The sequence below is a fragment of the Typopeltis vanoorti genome, chromosome 11 (assembly GCF_054136105.1).
Source record: "Typopeltis vanoorti isolate ZY-2024b chromosome 11, IOZ_Tvanoo_1.0, whole genome shotgun sequence".
Taxonomy (NCBI): domain Eukaryota; kingdom Metazoa; phylum Arthropoda; class Arachnida; order Uropygi; family Thelyphonidae; genus Typopeltis; species Typopeltis vanoorti.
Window position 1 is genome coordinate 42,381,733 of NC_143559.1, and position 18,138 is coordinate 42,399,870.

Consider the following 18,138-nt stretch of genomic DNA (forward strand, 5'->3'; position numbering starts at 1 on the left):
CCCCCGCTTCATACATCTTTCATGTGTCTACATTGTCTGCTTGCTTTCAAAACGCAACTCATTATACGACGTACTGGTCACATGCAGTGGACTATAACCAAGCTTGATCGATGACAGCTGATGCCTTCTGGAGGGGAGGGGGGAATGTATTAATTCATCATTTCTAACAAATTTATATCTGTTCAGCTGTCCGTTACTTTTACAAGTATATCTGGGCTCGTGTATTTCAACTAAACTAACGCAAGATGGAAAAAAAAATGTTGATACCAAATATATATTGACAGGTGTTTTTTTTTTTTTTTGTTTGAGATTTTTTATAAAGTTTTCATTGCAATCTTGTAGCTGTCTAATAAAAGTAACCTTATCCTAGGGTCATAAAAATAATTTAAAAATCAAATAGAGCGAACACTTTACTGTTAACTTTAAATAACTGTTATCTCTCTTTCATGATTCACTTCCTCGTAACTTTTCTATTTAGCTTAGAACAGTGCGTTAGGTAGTTCTCATATTAAGGACTTCATGCAAGACGCAGCGGGTTTGTGTGGGTGTTCCGCGTGTGATTAGGTAGCTCCCAGACTTCCAGACAATTAGTTCGGTGGTAGAGGTCTGCAGAGGAATCTTGTGCCACCTATCGACCAGCATCTGGAGGGGCAGTTGCCTCTTTCACTTCATAGCATCCCAGAATCTATGCAATTAACTACGAGCTACAGTCGAAAGCAATCCACAGCTTGCTGTAGCTACTCTCTAACCTAGTTCGCTTCATCCTCCTTCCCCCCCCCCCCCTTCTTCTTAATAAATATCAATCTAAGAAATTGGAACCTCTATACATTGTAGATACTCTTTAATCTTCTTTAAACATTCAGTCAACTGTGCGCAGTACAACTATATTTCATGTGTAGTATGAAAGCTTTTAAAGTAATCCACATAGCAACAAAATCACACTTGGGAATGGCTCGCTTAGTAAGTAAACAGGTCGATACGAAGGTTGGCCATTATCTACGTATCCATACGTTTGGTATTTTCGTATGTTTAGAATGTAACGTTGCTTCGTGCAGTTTAATTTAATTCTGATACTTCTAAGATATGTTAAGTCGTAAACGTATAGAATGTTTGGTTACGAACACGTTGCAGTAGTCGCACTCGTGAAAGGAGATTTTTATTTGCTACTAATAGAGCGTAAACATTCCATTTGCTTGGAAGACATCTGAAGAACGGTTTGTGTAAAGTTTTTCTCCCGGTCGGTACTGTTAAATTCAGACTTATTAAAAAAAAGGAAGAAAAAACTCTATAATAAATAATAATGGTTGAAAGGAAGTTCTAGTAAGTTATTTCGGTACTGACTTTTTTTGTGTGTGACAAGAGGAAATAGAAATCTTAACAATCGTCTGAATTATAAATGCGAAATCACTTCAGAATCTAATCGAAGGTTCTTCGTTCTGTGAACAGATGGAAGCACATTGTCGCAGCAAAGGTTAGTACGATACTGTTTACATTATTATATAGTTTGTATTGTAGACTTTTATAACACGAAAACATCAGACAGGTTTTATTTGCATATTGTATTCTGTTACTGGGTGCTAGAATGGCGTGTTTGTCTGCTCTGATAATATAGATTATTTAATATTTGTTCTTTCATTGTTTTATCCTGTTAATCTACCTTTTAAAAAAAATTATAGCAGTCTAATTTCTGCAGATAAATTAAAAGTTAATAATCTGTTTCTACGATAGTTTAAAGCATATTTACGCGTAGGTTTTAAGCAACTGCTGTTAAAACCAAATTATGAAAGGTCTGAAGTATTTGTATTGTTTTAAACAATAAATTACACTAAAAAGTATTCACATCTAATTAATAGTTTTTTTTTACACTTTTCAATTTGAAATTTTTTAAGTAATAAATTGAAAATAAATTTATTTCAATTTTTGTAACGCATTATACTACGGTACGATATGTCGAAATTCGAAGAATAAATCCATGACCGGATTGTTTTGTTTGTTCCAGAATTTGTTGAAACTTATTTTTAAAATGCCATGGCTCTGTATCCTGTGAAATATTTCACATTTTTTCTAACAAAATTCTTCGACTTCTTCGAGGCGTAATGCCATTCCAGAGATAATCCCTTCCTCCCTGTCACAGAGGATCATGTGTTCTCCAACTCACCTCCTCTGAAAGTGCGACATTTAAGGATGACTCCCTAAAGTATAATTATTATTTCTAAATAAGGAAACCAAGTACCGAAAAATAGCACATATCACCACGGAAGAGCTTAAATTTACTTCTGGTAAAATTTTGATTATAAATTAAAAGACTAATCATATGATAGAAAAGTTATTCTACTAATAGAAATAACTTTTCTAATATTAGAAATAAAATTTTAGAAATAATCTAAATATTCCACTGAAAAAAATTATTAAAATTAATTTGTTGGTTGCGTATATTACTGCTTTGGCACGAGACCAGTTTATTATATTCTGTCGGTTTGTTGTTTCTTCTGGTTTCTTGAGGTGGTACAGAGAATATAAAACCCTGTCAATCCATGCATCTTTATAACTAGTAGATATTTTCCAGAATGATTGTAACAGAGATAGCATCTGATTATCAGTTAAAACAAATAGTTAAAACCATTACCATTTGCCAGTTTAGCGTGTAGAATTGGTAGAATTAATTACTTTTTGCTAAAAAGTAATTATTATATATAATTGATTATATATAATATAATATTATATATAATCAATTATATAATATATAATTGATTATATTCAGTGACTGAATAGTTACAGGCGTCGCTTCGACTGACTGGATTGTATCTGTGCTCGTAAACCAGTGGTTTTCGAACGTTTCTGGCTGCAACCAACCATAAGAAATATATTTTACATCGAGACCCAACACACACGCACACACCATATGTGTGTGTGTGTGTGTGTGTGTGTGTGTGTGTAATACTGAATTGAAATTTTGAGAAACTATACTGGCCCTTACTACATATAATAAAGTAAAAACAGAAACGTAATAATAAGTTACTATCAAATATGAGTATGTTAACATAAAACATACAAAATACAACAGAAAAAATTCAAACAATAAAAAAACAGAAATTAGAGAATATTTTATTTAGGGCGTTCGATATGCTTCATTCCGATCTGAAACACGCGATTACAATGTGTTCAATCGGTTCTTCTTCTTTCGTGCTACTCCACTTGTCAGCAGCTATTTGTTCTCAGATTCCACCCTGTACAATTCCTCCAGTCCTCATCCCGTAAGCCTCTGTTCTCCATCGCTTTCCCAATGGTCCCTTTCCGTGTAGCCCTTGATCTTTTTCTCCTTTCAAGGGGGGCGAACAGTTCATAATTCTCAATGGCCATCATTCATGTCGCATTCTCTGGACGTGTACATACCATTTCAAAGCACGTGCCTCTATCTTCTCCATAAGACGCTATTCTACTTCCATCTTTGTTCGAATGTATGCATTCCTCAGACGATCCATGCGGTTGGCTCTTATACTTCGTCCGTAGTAATCCATTTCCACAACTTCTTTCCACTGTCTGTTAGGGATGGTCTAGCACTCGCATTCGTTGGTCATTATACTCTCTGTAATAACATGATGCACGATCATAGTTTTTGCTTGTTCAATCCGTTCAAGTTTGAAAATCCTAGTCCATACAAATAGGTTGGGAATGGTAATAATCTCAATACATTTTTACTGAGCAATGGAAATTCTTCTTTAATCTTAATCCGAAATAATAATAAAGTTTTGTGATGATTTTCTTCTTCAGACACCAAGTGTAACTCAATTATTGATTCAGAGTCTTGAAGAACAAATGGATCTTTCATAATTATACAATCATTTTCTTTTAACGTTTCACAGATTCTCTTTTGGAAAGCAGCGAGGAAAAGGTTGAGACAGATAAGTTGACATATAAAAATATCAGTTTTGCTCAAGCTGTCTTCGCTAATGATACTCTCTTCCATACATTGCATCAATATTGAGAATATATCGTAGCCAGAGCGAGTGCAAACACAATTTTCGTAAGCGTAGCATCCTTATGAGTTTTATAATTGGATATGAACATTTGGACAAAACACATCTGATTTTAAAGCTGCGAAATCTGTGAGATCTATTTTCTATTCTAGTTCATTAAAAAAAAAAAAATGCCACTCGCAACCCACTAAATTGATTTCACGACCTGCTAATGATTCGCCACCCGCAGATTGAAAAAAAAATTGCTCTAACTCAGCGATTTTCATCTCCTGCTGTGAAACCTTAAGTGGCTTTGGGAAAAAAAAACCGCATCATGTTTGGTCTTTAGAGCAAGGTTTCCGGATTATCTTGCCCTCAGCCCACCCACGATGCTAATATACTATAGGTTTACAACATTCGTGGTTGCGATTAACATAAAAAAATTCTAATATTCCTAGAATTTAAGCAGTTGCAAAGACAAATGTTAGAACTAATCATCAGTTGTTAGAACAGCTATTAGATTTCGGTGATGACTCATTAGGAATAAAACACGTTTGTCATCATTTAGACCTGAACTAATCATACGAAGATTGAAATATTTTTATTCAATCCAAGATTAGGTCTTAATCCTACCATAGCAGAAGTCGTAGTTCTTGTATCTGCATAGCGTTTCGGGTGAGATAGATCATTTGCCTTTTGGAATTTAGGTCAATTTTGTGTTCCTAGAACATGCATTACAAACACAGAGACTTCAGTGTTGATTTGGTAATTAAATATTAAAAATAAGCAATAGTTATTCACGTTGTTAACAAAAATCGAAATCTGTTAAATTGTCCTTTTTATTCTCTTTATAATTTTGCAAAATTGTGGACATTGTGGCTTTAATGGCTTCTTAGTAGAGAGGTACCCACACGTCTCGTTTCGTAATAAGAAAAAAAAAAAAAATAAACGGAGTGAAGAAAAGTATCTCACTCTAGGGAACTTAAGTATTTTAGAGTGAGGGTAGACCACGACGGTATAAAGGAACTGAGACTTCTAAAATTACAACGTTGTGAGGGTCTGGCGACAAATGTGTTCAAGCATCTCTTGGAAGTTTTTTTTTTTTTATAATCATCGTTCATTTACGGGGTTGCAGGATGACCGTGGGGGGGAGAGGGAGGGAGTATTTAAGTGGGTAACCATCCAAACCTAATGATGGGCTTAAAGCTTAATGTAGCCAGCAAAGTCAATTGAGTACATACTGAAAACACATACACTTTGTGTGTGTCAGTTCGCATCTAGTGGACGGTAGCGGCGCTAAATTACTTTGTCCCGACTACCCTACTTAACCTTGAACAGAGTACGGACGAAATTATTAGCCTGTGGCACTCGCATCCGGGCATTTTGATGACGACATATTTAACTTTACGATCAAAGAGCGTAAAGATAGTTTTGGAAAGTAGTGTATAAAGAATTACAGTAATTATAAAGAGTTAAGATGGTGTAATTGTGATTTGTGTGCGTGCAGAAATGTGTTTTGTTTTAATTGTATGCAATCGAAGTTGTAGGAAGTATTGGAACTGGTCTTGATTGAGTTCCCATGGGAAGGAGTGGTTTTGTTGCATTCTGTGTCGAAACTTAGATTCGCTAATTGCCTTGCTATAATTATCCGTAATAAAGTAGGATTGATTATGCTGTTTAGTCACCTTTTGGTTTTATAGTTAACTGGATTTTCTTCTGGTCTCATGCTTCACTAGACACGTAGAATGTGGACTAAACCTTCGTTGCTACACTATTTGATTTTCCAGATATCTCGAAATATTGGAAATGCTCATTTTATCTTTGTTTTCCGTTTTTTTTTTATTTATGTTTCCTTCCTCTCCCCATTTTAACTCGTCACCAATACCAGCGATCGATGTAAACAGCAAGCTATCAAATATAATTCCTCCATTTTCATTTATCGAGGATGTATTCTAATAGAAACCTGTGATGGTTAGATAAATAGTCTGTTCGGATAAAAAGACGAATTAATTAATGGATGTAAACGGTTGGGATATTAAAATTACGCAGACGAATCACTTATAAAGACACAACATTGCTCAAGTTCCATTAGCTTCGTAGAAAAGAATGTTGATATCCAAACAACGAGAAATACAAACAGGGAAAATGATGCAAAGCCTACGGGATGAACTTTCATAAATGCCCCTCGTTTCTCAATTTAATGAATGTCATCGTAAATATACGAACGTATCCTAAATACGCTGGTGATCATTATGAATACATTATTGCTTTATAGAAATCTCTGGTTTGTACTGAAACATGAGAAAACAGAATGCGAATCACTATTTTGTTGCCGCGTGTGGGTTGTTTTGGATTAAATAAGAGTTCATATATAATCGTAGGCCTTATTTTTTTTATTGATTTTATTTAAAATTTTTATTTCTGTATACAGTTTGAAGGACATCAGTATAGAAAACAATGCAGTCAGTGCTTTTTTTTTTAACTTTAGTTAATTTTTAAGATCAATGTAATCTAATAGCACATTACTTCTATTTCTAGCATGGAATAGTTGTTTTTTTTAAGCTGCTGTCTTAATGGATGATTAACCCCATTAAGGAACAGCTAATCCAATGACTTCATAGTTTCCCGTTTCTTTTTTCTGTTTTTTTTTTTTTTTTTCCTCAATTGCAAATACGACCTATGACTCTGATTTGCCGTCTTGTGCTTTTTCCATCGAACCACTACGGTTTTAAGTTTTCAACATTTGTTTCGACATTATTTTCTGCCGAGAAATAAGGTTCCTGTAGTTTGTTTCTGCGAACTTCTTTAATATTGTCAAGATAAGTGTAATTAAACTTCTCCATTACGAGACATACTACATAGAGCTTTTTCTTTGGTTCGGAAAAAATAAATGGATTTGACAAGAATCATCTCTATCTTTCGCTCATCAATTCTCTATTAAATTTTTTTAAAAAAGATATTTAACTCTCGCTCTCTTGCATTCAATTCAAGGCTGTTCTTAGGGGATCGCGACAACTAATCATCTCGTTCCAAATTCTCCATCTTCTAGCTGTTCCAAAAGTCTAATCGGGACTCTTAGATACGTTTTTATGAATTCTTCTCGAAATGAGAACGCACACATTGATTTGCTTCCTAGTGAAGACCCTTTAACAATATAATTCACCTAAACAGCACTCTAAGTGTAGTCAGATGACCTGAATGCGTGATTCCAAAGAGCGACATTACCTGCAAATTATATGACGTACTCTTATAAATTTAGATTCTCTTTTGTAGAGTTCTCTGGAAGAATCGTTAAGTGGAAAGAGAAAAACTATTTGGCATAGGCGCTCTGTACAACGTCACGCGACTAACAGAAATAAAATGATTCTTGGAAACCCACTCGTCACCCCTTTTTCTTATACGGAACAGTTTGGAGTATCTGGTAATAGTTTAAAAGAAAGGTTTAAAGTGTGTCCTTTCCACCCGTCAATGACCTGCTGTCGTTGCACACATGTAAACATCTCTTGCTACTTCTATTGCTTTATGTGATAGTTCTAATTTACTGCGATCGTTCAGGTTCATCAAAAATACATCGAAAGCCGCAGCAACTATAATTGAAAAGTATTTGGTATTGTTGTTAACATTTGATCATTTATTGCTGTTCAGTGTCGCGAATAGCAACAATGGTGATCACGTGTTTAGATGACACATCGTTTCCATAGTAATACCTTCGAATTCCATTGTACCATCAATAATAGTTCGATTCTGAAATCCTTTTTGTTCGCTTTCTTTTTATATTTGGTTGTTTGTGGTTTTGAACTATTTTTTAGCATTTTTGTAAAAAAAAAAAAAAAAAAAAAAGGGGGGGGGGTATTTTTAGGGGTACAAAACTAGATAGGCATGTATCACTCTTCAAAAAACACTGAAAGAATTATTTAGACATTTTTTTCTTTTTTTCTGGCGTCGTTTATATTTAAGCAAAAACGGCGGCTGTTTTTTGGCAATAGCTAGCAAAAACGAACTATAATAGTTCATTGTAACTGAGGTTTCTAATTTTTAAAACTTATTTTTGAAAAAATACCGTTAGGACACGTAGACAGTTTCCTAATTTTCAACTCCGTAGGCTAAAATTAGTTTGAACTCTGTCTTGTATGCTAGTTTAAGTGTTTTGGCTAATTTCTCTCTTATTGCAGATAAAGTTTATTCGTCTGAAACCTAGTGGGAAACTACATTATGCAGTTCCCCACCACACCACCGTTACTGATCCTATTATTTCTTTCTGTCTTTAATTTGCCATATTCGCTAAAATACTTAAATAGCCAAAATGCCTTATTTATCCTATAGCTTCTCAATTGACAACGGAATTCATATTTTCACTGTTTCTATTTTCAGTGACAATTTCGCATGTTGAAAATAGTCGTACTGTAATTTATTGAACGTAATTATTCGAGAGCAGTTTAGGTATGGTTCTGGAGCAAATGCTGTACTCTTTCATGTTCATTTTGTCAATCAACTAACCCCCAAGAACGTGCATTAGACTCCCACGCACAGATTGCGTCATAAGAAAGAGACTTTGAAAAATAAAAGACAATAACAACAACAAAAAATGAATTTCATTTAAGAGTCAGTTCTATTTTTTTTTTAAATAAATGTACTAGGTTTATGTTTATTTCTAGACTACTTTAAATAATGAGTAGGATGGATAGAACTTATTCTCATACTCTGTTCACTGGCAAGTTTACATGTTGTGCATTATAAAAAAAAAAAAGTTTTCCTGAAGGGAAAAAAAAAAAAACGTTCACTTCTGTAAGACTCCTAACTTGCTTGAAAAATCCTATAAAGAGATTCGAATCCAGATCCTTCCAATCAAGAACATGGTGGCATCTTCTCCGCTAAAGTACGGAGGCCCTACGTCCATCATAAATGATTTTTATTTTTTCTTAATGAAAGAAAAATGTAGAAGTCTTTATGTCGGTATGCAGAATTAATATTGTCGGAGAATGAGGTGCGTGTGTAAGTGTTTTTTTTATTTTTGGTGTATCCTTCGCTTATCCTTTCTGCATAACAATGCATAGCATAAATATGTTACACACATAATGATCTATACAGTATATTTTCTCTCAGTACCTTACTTGGCATTACCGTAATATACTAGCTTTTAGACTCAGTTCCTTTGCCCTGTCATTCCTCCTCTATGTAAACGCCAAACACACGAGTAGCAAAATCTGTGGTGTATCCGGTGCTGTGCTGTGCTGTGTGTGTGTGTTTCGGGATAGAGAGGAGAAAGAAGAAGAAATCTATTGGCGCGCTTCTCTAAATGTAGACGTGGCAGTCCTTGGGGAAACCGCGTGAGGAAGACTACTCCAAAGAACACAGGTGGAAGAATAGAAACAAAGTAGAGGATGAGAAGTCGATTCGTTAATTTCGAAGTAAGACTGTACTGCGTGGACCTTGATTCATAGTTACTCGTCTTTTAACAAGCTTAACGGAAAGTAGAGAAAAGTTCTGAAGACCAGTGTCTCCATGAAATTACTTAGAAACAGCATTAATTAGAAATAGATCGTATGTTATACAGATGATTTGCCGGCCTGGTTAGCGTACCTCTAATCAACTGGTCGCGGTTTCGAATCCCGCCGTAGGCATGGATGTTTGTGATTGTCTTTAGGTGGAAGATCAATTTCATCACCCGATGTGAGACCACTTTCCTGCTTATTAGAGGCCTGAAACACGTTTGGTTTCTAGAACAGGGTTTCCGGACTATGTAAAAATGAATAAAAAATTGCAAAACTATATATATAAAATTGACAAGAATGGGGGGGGGTAGAATATCCTTGCCCACCCACTGTAGACATGTATTATAGGTTTAGTAATAACCTTTCGTGGGTGGTAACCATTTAAAAAAAAAAATGTGAAACAGTGTTTGGAGCGAATGTGTGATCTGAGAAGGATCATCGATGAGCCGAAATGTCCTTTTTGGAGAAAGTGGATAAAAGTGTTTTTTGAAGGCTTACGTTTTTGCCAGGATAAGCTAGACTTGAATCAGCCCAAGAAGAGAAATCTAAAAAGAGAAAACATTTTTAGGTTTATGTTTTGTTTTGTTGTTGTTCAATAATTATCCGGTTAAGGACAACAAATGGCGCACCATTCATGCTTACTTGTTCATACCGCAGAGTTGATTGAACCCAAAAGAAATACAGTTTTGGGTTCTTGAACTTCTCATATGGCTTTGTATAATGGAATGGAAATTTTTTGTGAGTAGTATAAGCTGGAATCCGAATGTACTCCGAAGTTGTTTGATGGTCCGAGTGAACAGAGCTTTCTACTCTTTAGCCAGCAGATCACGAGTTCGAATCTGACTGTGGAATGTCGGTATGTTTGAATGTCTTTGGGTTGTAGATGATTTTTGTCACTCTGTGTGTGAGACCATCAGTTTGCTTATTCGATGTTTGAAATAGCTTGAAAGAAGTCCATGTTTGGTTTTTAATCTTCTAGTCTAAGAATACTAACCTCTTAGACTAGAAGGATTACTGGATTATCTAATTATTAGCCTACTTACCTACAGTACTAACGTTTGATTGGATTTGTATAGAAAATAATGGCATTTGTTTGTCCAATTTCTTGACAGTTCCATTGTTTTTCATTGTCAATTATCTGAACGAAAGTACAGAAAAGTTTAAAAAGCTTTCGTAAGGCTAAATGCAGAGTTAAAGATAGAATACACAAGTAATCCTTTTTAGGCGTTTCCTGGTTATTTGTTATTTAACTCTTTCAGAGAGCAGGTCAATAGATTAATCTCATCTGTAATTATTCATAGCGATTATTTAACTGCGATTTTTATAGATTGGTTATGACTTTTAAACTATTTGAGGAAATTCCTGTGAATTTCTCCTGCTTCAGTAGGTTCCATGTGTATGATTAACATTAGAATTTTTTTGTGATAAAGGAATTAACAATTGCCAAACTTCGGAAAAGGAAGACTTCACATGGGCAAACTGAATCTATCGCCATGGAAACTTAAAAGCATTGTTTCACATTTGTCTTCATCATCAAACAAACGCACACATTTAATATAAATATATATATATATATATATATATATATATATATATATATATAATCAGATCCACATATTTGAAGGTTTCAAAACGTCACATTAGTACCATTTGTGGGCAAAGATGTTTAGGAGAAAGAAAGCATCTGTTCGCGTGCGTTTTGAACAGCTGAAGGTTGTATTCGGAAAAGACAGAGTGAGAGAAGGCTGTTCAGTCAACAGAGGTAAATGGAATTAACGAGGGATAATAGAAGCTGGTATACGGTCGATTTGAAGCTGAACAATAAGTGGATGTTGACCAGTAGCTGCTCATTTCTTACAGTCTTTGAAGAAAGCGAAGAAATGAAGGCGACCAGTTCTGTAGAATGTTGACCACACATCTAGAAGAGAGACATGAAGCAGAAACAGAACGTGTGTGACAAAATGGAGCGAATCTATGAGAGAGGGAGAGAGAGGACGGGAGGGTCATCGGTTAATCAGATTTTCTCTGAATATCATGAAGCAATCTTAAGAAAATTCTGTCACCACTACAAATGTGCGAGCAGTATTCCAAGGTTGGGTACATTTCGGATTTATGAGACAGTATATGTAGAGAGCAGGGACGGCTCGTGCATAGGCACTACGTAACTGCAACGCCCTCAATTTTTCTCGATATATATTTATTAATTTATTTATCTTTGCTTGTAATATTTAATTTTATCATCAAGAATCCTATACAATTCTCTTATTTTTGTATAAAAAATAATAAAAATCCATCTTGTAGCACTTAGGAAGGCGAAGGACACCAGCAATATGTTTACCACAGTGTCATATTGCGTGCATTTGCTACGCGCGCAAGTATATGCACGTCGTAGTGAGATGCGAGCTATTAGCGTAATGCGGCACTGTCCGTCGCGCAGTTCCACTGTTGTTTATGCAGTTTGCGCCAGTAGTAGAGTGTTCGTAGTGCTTATCGTGTTTACTCCGTCTCTTTAAATATTTGGACATTACAATTAAAGAATTTAATTGTAATGTCCAAAAATTGTAAATCCATTCCTTTAATTACAATTAAAGGAATGTATTTTATTTTTAAGTAATTTTGAATTATACCAAACTGTATAATTTTATCGATAATAAACAATATTTTTCCATGTTTAATTATTTTTTTAAAATTTTTACCATAATTTTGATATTTTATCCAAACACGTGTACAACTTACAGTGTGTATGTATATTTCGAAAGTTGCAGCACCCCCGACGATTTCAAGCCACGAGCTGCCACTGGTAGAGAGACGATCCATATTGGTTTTCATCTCAAATATTATGCATTAAATAATATTATTTAGTGCATAATTTTCAACTGGGTTTCATGGTCATCTTAAGAGCGAACTAAAACTGTAATGGTTGCAGTCAAGTACAATGTTTAATAATGTACTGTAACATCCATCAGTATCATCAATCCACAGTAGGAAGCCAATTATAATGTTTTGTAATTTCAAAGTTCAAGCCTTTGTTTCAACATAATTATATTAGAATGAATCTCACGACTTCCTAAACATTATGAATTGACCAGTATCAGATTTTTTATTCTGTTTGCTTTAAATTATTCACACTGCAATATATATTATTTACAACCACTATTGTAAACAATGCTAAATTGAACACTATAGAGTCCTATAAAGGGATTATCAATACCATAACTATTCATCACTTATCAGTTAAGTTTTATCTATGCGTTTCCTATGCCTATTTTTGCATCTACCGACTTCCTCATAGTAATTAAGCTAATAAACGGATCATTTATCAGAAACACGTAAATTGCATTTGTTTCAGACATTCCTGTGGAAGTCCTATGGATTTTCTCCAATACAAGCTGCCTAGTTCACCCATTCAAAGTACAAAGACGCGCTGCGAATTTTCTGAAAAACATTTAATGATATCTTTGTACCAGTAATTACGTTAATTGGGTGTGACAATTAGTTAATTAGAGTAATTTGTGCGCATTGTCTACGGGGACATTCTTCTAGAATGCAAAAATCGAATAATTTCTGTCCATTAACAGATTATTTACGTTTCGTTAATATATGTGTATTTTGTTTTGAGTTATTAGGCAACGCTGGGAGAAAATAATGCCGAGAAAATGCTGAAGACCCAAGGAACTCGACAAAGAAGAAGAAGAAAAGAAAGATGGATGAAATATATTAAAACTGAGGCAGCTCTTTCAGTCATAGAACCCTGGAGAATGGCACAAGAGAGAGATTTTGTAGTGATCAATGAGGAACGTGTGTGTGTGCTCGCGCGCGTGTACGTAAAGGGCACAGCATTGATCGTAACATTTCTGTTTTGGTTTGTGCAAAATAATAGTTTTACGTGAGAGCTGCATAAACTACATTGTACTAATGCAACGTTTCCATTTTGTCATGGCTCATCTTCTGTTTACTTGCCATTGGATCGTGGGGGGGGGGAGAAGGCAGCGGTGGCAGAAAGTAATCTCGTTATCTCCCTTGACACCTATCCTCGCAAAGGAAGACTAAATGCGTATTATGTTAGGATATGTATTATATATATAGTCGATTACAGGTTTAATGCTCTAGAGAGTGTTGCTAACAAAAACATAAATCACATGATAATTACCTCTAGAAAAGTATGAATTATTGGGTAGCGTAGAGTTCGCCATGTTTCTGTAAGGTCACTCGCAGTATGAATCTAAAATTTTGTGAGGTATGTGTTTCAGATGAACAGTCGAGATGTTCTATAATGCTAAACGCAGTTTATTCTGTCCATTGTGGAAAATCGGAGAATTCCGGAGATGAAATATGCTTGAAGCCCATTGATTTAGTATTTAACTGGAAAAAACAGGAGAAAATCATGTCAAAAGAGTTGAGGGAATAGAAATACGTTTTTTCCTGTTTTTTCGAGCCAATGCTTTCCAGTTATTATTTGCAAAGAAAAAGAACTTGGGGAATTTTCAGCACAGCCGCCAAAAGCAACTTGCATATCTCATTAACGCAGAAACCACCTGCGACTTTTGTGTAATGTTCTTTTATATGCAACCACCTATGTTGCACCCTATAGGCGTACGTGCGTTTGTGTTTAATTGTTACTATTTCGGATTAATTTCCCTTTAACGCAAGCGCGCGCACATATACTGCATGCATACAACCACCGTGACCTTTTGGAAGGTAATGAAGAGGGTGGCCAGGAAAAACAGTATCGCATACTTTTACTTCTACGAACTTTGGATGCTTTTCCACCCTAGAGGGGTGGATACTAGACCAATTTCCGTTGACTTCTTTCTTCGTACGCCCTATCTTCTCTTTTTTTTCTCTCCCACTGCCCCCCCCCCCCCATTAGAAACAGCTGAAACGTGTAGCAATACTAAGTGGCATGTATATGCCATAGTTTTAAAAAAGAACAATAAACAGGTGTGATATCAGTAGGTGGCAAGGCCAAGTTACACACACACACACACACACACACACACACAGAGCAGTTCTCCTGCTACCTCCTCCCCTCACAAAACCAGAGAAGTTAGTACTTTAAACATGCGTGAATATTTCTTCAAGGGGAAACGGTGCCTCAAGGTTTTTTGTTTCATGATCTACCCGTATGCAGGCTTCTGTGATTTCCTTTGGCAACTCACTATGTGGGTTTATATTAACAAGCTGGAAATTATCGGCCTTTTGTACCGCGTTTATATTGCACGTTTAATTAATTATTACGTCACACAACGTGCTGCACGTCTTTCACGCTTTCTGTATATCTGAGATTGGCAGGTTCTGTGAATCGTGGTTTCCAAGATGCGATCGTCAAAGTATTCGTTGATTTTCGTGAGAGGAAATTATCCTCGGCACCTTAAGAAATGCAGAAGCTTAGCTTAAAAAATATTTCTATGCACGCGTAGACAAAGGGTCCATGTTATCACCAGCGAATTCCAAAGATGTATTTTGTTATTTTATTTCTATCCAAGATGCATATATTATATCGATTTATTACCAGTCGAGCTGGAGATCAGTCTGTTTGAAGAATCCTTTGGTGATTTAAGTATTTAAATCGAAAACCTGGCAGTTTTGTTGTTTGTTTTTAGAGCGATGTTTTGATGGCCACTTCCCCACATTGTTGCTTGCTTTGGACTACGTGGTTGGACAAATATCTCGACGCGAAGACCTTTTTAAGGGCTTTTCATCTGAAGGTGTGTTGACAGATATAATATATTGGTCTCAAAGACTTGATTCCTTTGGCAAAGATTACAACCATACTAATCCAATCCTCAGCATGATACACTGTAAAATAGTTTAAGCATATTTGAGAGGAGTTATTTGGTTGAAAAATATTAAACATACAATGAAAACACGAATAAAAATATATTTATTCTGATGGTAGCTATTTCCAGAACATCGCGACAGTGTTATTCAGTTGTGTAAAGTATTCTCCTCCTTTTTAATAGCAATTATTCATGTGAAACTTTATTTAGAGCCATCTTTAAATTCATTGATAGATGAATCTGAAATGTCTTCCAAAACTTAGCTTGTCTGATTAGTTTTAAAATATCCAAGTTTCAGAAAAACACTATCTAGGCTGATCCGTTCTTCACATTGGGACATCTTATCCCAACGTAAGTTGTTTTAAGGCGGCAATTTCTTGGATTGGATTGGATGGAGTCACAGTCTCAATGATGTCCTGTTCTCCCCATAATACGAAACGAGTTTTATACATAATAATATACGCACTCTTCAACGAGCAGGCCGTGGGCATGGATATTTATGGATGTCTCGGTGGGGAAATGGATTTCATCGTCTTGTGTGAGATTAGGCTAGAAACGTTTTGAAGTAGCTTGAAAAAGTTTCATGTTTTGGTCTTCAGAGAAGGGGAAACTGGATTATGTAAAAAATAAAGGCTTAAAAAAATGTTAACCCATTAAGGTGCAGATATGTTTGCAACCTTTCGTGAGCAGGAATCAGACAAAGAAAAAAGAAAAAGAATAAATAACTATCGGAAATGCTAATTATCTATTCTTTCTTCAAATGTTTGCATTCCGGGGGGTGGAATAATAAAGATGCACCCCCATTTAAAAATGCTGTTTTTCATTTAACAACAATTAATACATACAGTAAAAAATTTTTTTCTTTCTTTTTTTTTCTTTTTAACTTCACTTTCGTTTATGCTGTACTGACACCGCTTCGCTTGGGGCCAGTGTCCCGCTCTCCCCGTCCTAGTTACGGCTCTGTCTATACCTCACCCCAGGTTTTAGGTCATAATCTAAGTAGTTGAAAAAGTTCGCTTCTAAAATTTCACCCTCTTACCACTTCACAACTTTACTTATCTTTAACCATTTCCAGACAAATGGATCTGATTTTTAGTGGTGATTTATTTATTATTTTAAATTAATTTTTGCTATTTATTTTATTTTTATGTGTACAGTATTTATTTCATTAAAGTTTGTATTTTTTAAATTAAATTTTACTTGCATTCTCCTATTCGAACCTACAAAATTATAATGAAAAAAGTAATAATTAAAAAAATGCATTTCAAAATTGATAATATATTAATACTACGAAGGAGTCGTGAAATCGTTTGTAAGAAGATTTTCCTAATTTATTTCTTTCATCCTTCAAGCAAGTCAAGTTTACATATATTATTTGTTATATACTAATTTACTCCTATAGAAATCTTTGGTTTGAAAGTACAGGGCTCGAATTCCGTCTGTGTAACAAAAGAACTTCATAAGGGCTTATCACTTGAACGTGAGTCCACCGCCCTCATACGGCGATGGACTAGAGCAGTGCTTCCCAAACTTCTGGATGCCAGGGCCCCCTTTGGAAAAATTAAAATATTTCACGCCCCCCCCCTCGAAAAAATCGTAATATAGACATATATTATTATAATATTTATTGTATTTATATTCAATACAAAACATACACAGCGAATATTGCAAAAATCAAATGCAAATATTACATTTTTAGCATCTTACATACATATTTGACATGGCACATTATCTCATATTTTTATATAGATCGATATATTGTTATTGTACATTTGCAGTAAAGCACATGAAACGTAAAACGATTAGTAATAAAGAAAGAATTTAAAACATAAAAGAAGTTTAATAACAATTTAATGTGATGGATGTATTTCAATACTGCTGCACAAAAAGTCAATATCGGGGGAAATATTTGAAACTGCAATTCTTAGATTTCTGCTTTGAAATGAAACTTATATGAATAAGTATATATTTACTAATATTCATTAAGCGCCGAAATACGCAGGAAGCAAAATTTGTGAACCCGCACCAATGTATGATTTTTTTCCATTAAATATAAAAAATAACAAAAAAGAAATAATAAATAATAAAAATTAAAAAAAAATCTACTTAGTCTTGAAACATTTTAAATTTGTTTTCATTATTTCACGCCCCCCCCCTCTCAACAAAACCCATGGCGCACAGTTTAGGAAGCGCTGGACTAAAGGACACATGCAATTAATTAGTATGGTGATACAATGTGGTTGCCCACAATATACTGACTTCATAATCTTAGTTTCTTTCAGTGGCGCACCCAGGGAGGGTTGCAAGGGCCCTTGCCCCTCCAAAAGAAAAAGGAAATAAACACTAGAAAATTTTCCAAAAATCTTTTTCCTAATTAAAATTCAGTTTTTTTATTTATGTTGTGTTTTCTATTTCTATACTACTTATCATGTATTGGCGATCACTACAGATGCTCAGTCATAGGTCATATGCAAGGCGTAGTGTGTATTCGTAAATCGTCTACTCAACTCGCCCCCCCCCCCCCCGAAGATTAAATCTTGGGTGCGCCACTGGTTTCTTTGTACTTCTAGTCCTTATCAACAATATCATTGGCAACCACTTGTACATTGCTATAACAGGTGACTTTCAGAGTCACTGATGTTGTAGTAATGGGAATAACATTCAGCCTATTCCAGTCTCATCTTTTCCTCGGTCGTCACTGACTTCGGTGTGCTCATCTGGGCGCTATCAGAGTATCTTTTTGGATAGTCTTCAACTGTCTACTCTTTCAGTATGTTCGATAACTTCTTTCGTTATTTTCTATTTTTTAGTTCTTTACATATTTCTGTGCTTTGTTCTTTGTCCCAGAGAGTACAGCCTGCTATCCTTGGTAGGAATACAGTAGCAGTACAGCCCTTGTCCATATTTCAC

The 18,138-nt window shown here is 35.1% G+C and overlaps 1 protein-coding gene across 2 annotated transcripts in view; it reads left to right on the top strand.

Annotated features, from left to right (window-relative positions):
- Nucleotides 1–1,193: 1,193 nt before the first annotated feature.
- The window catches only part of LOC150101471 (uncharacterized), a 243,853-nt gene continuing 226,908 nt past the window's right edge, over nt 1,194–18,138 (top strand). For both annotated transcript variants that reach the window (XM_090400096.1, XM_090400094.1), the window contains exon 1: nt 1,194–1,471. The gene's annotated coding sequence lies outside the window, so the exon portion shown is untranslated. The remainder of the gene's footprint in view (nt 1,472–18,138) is intronic.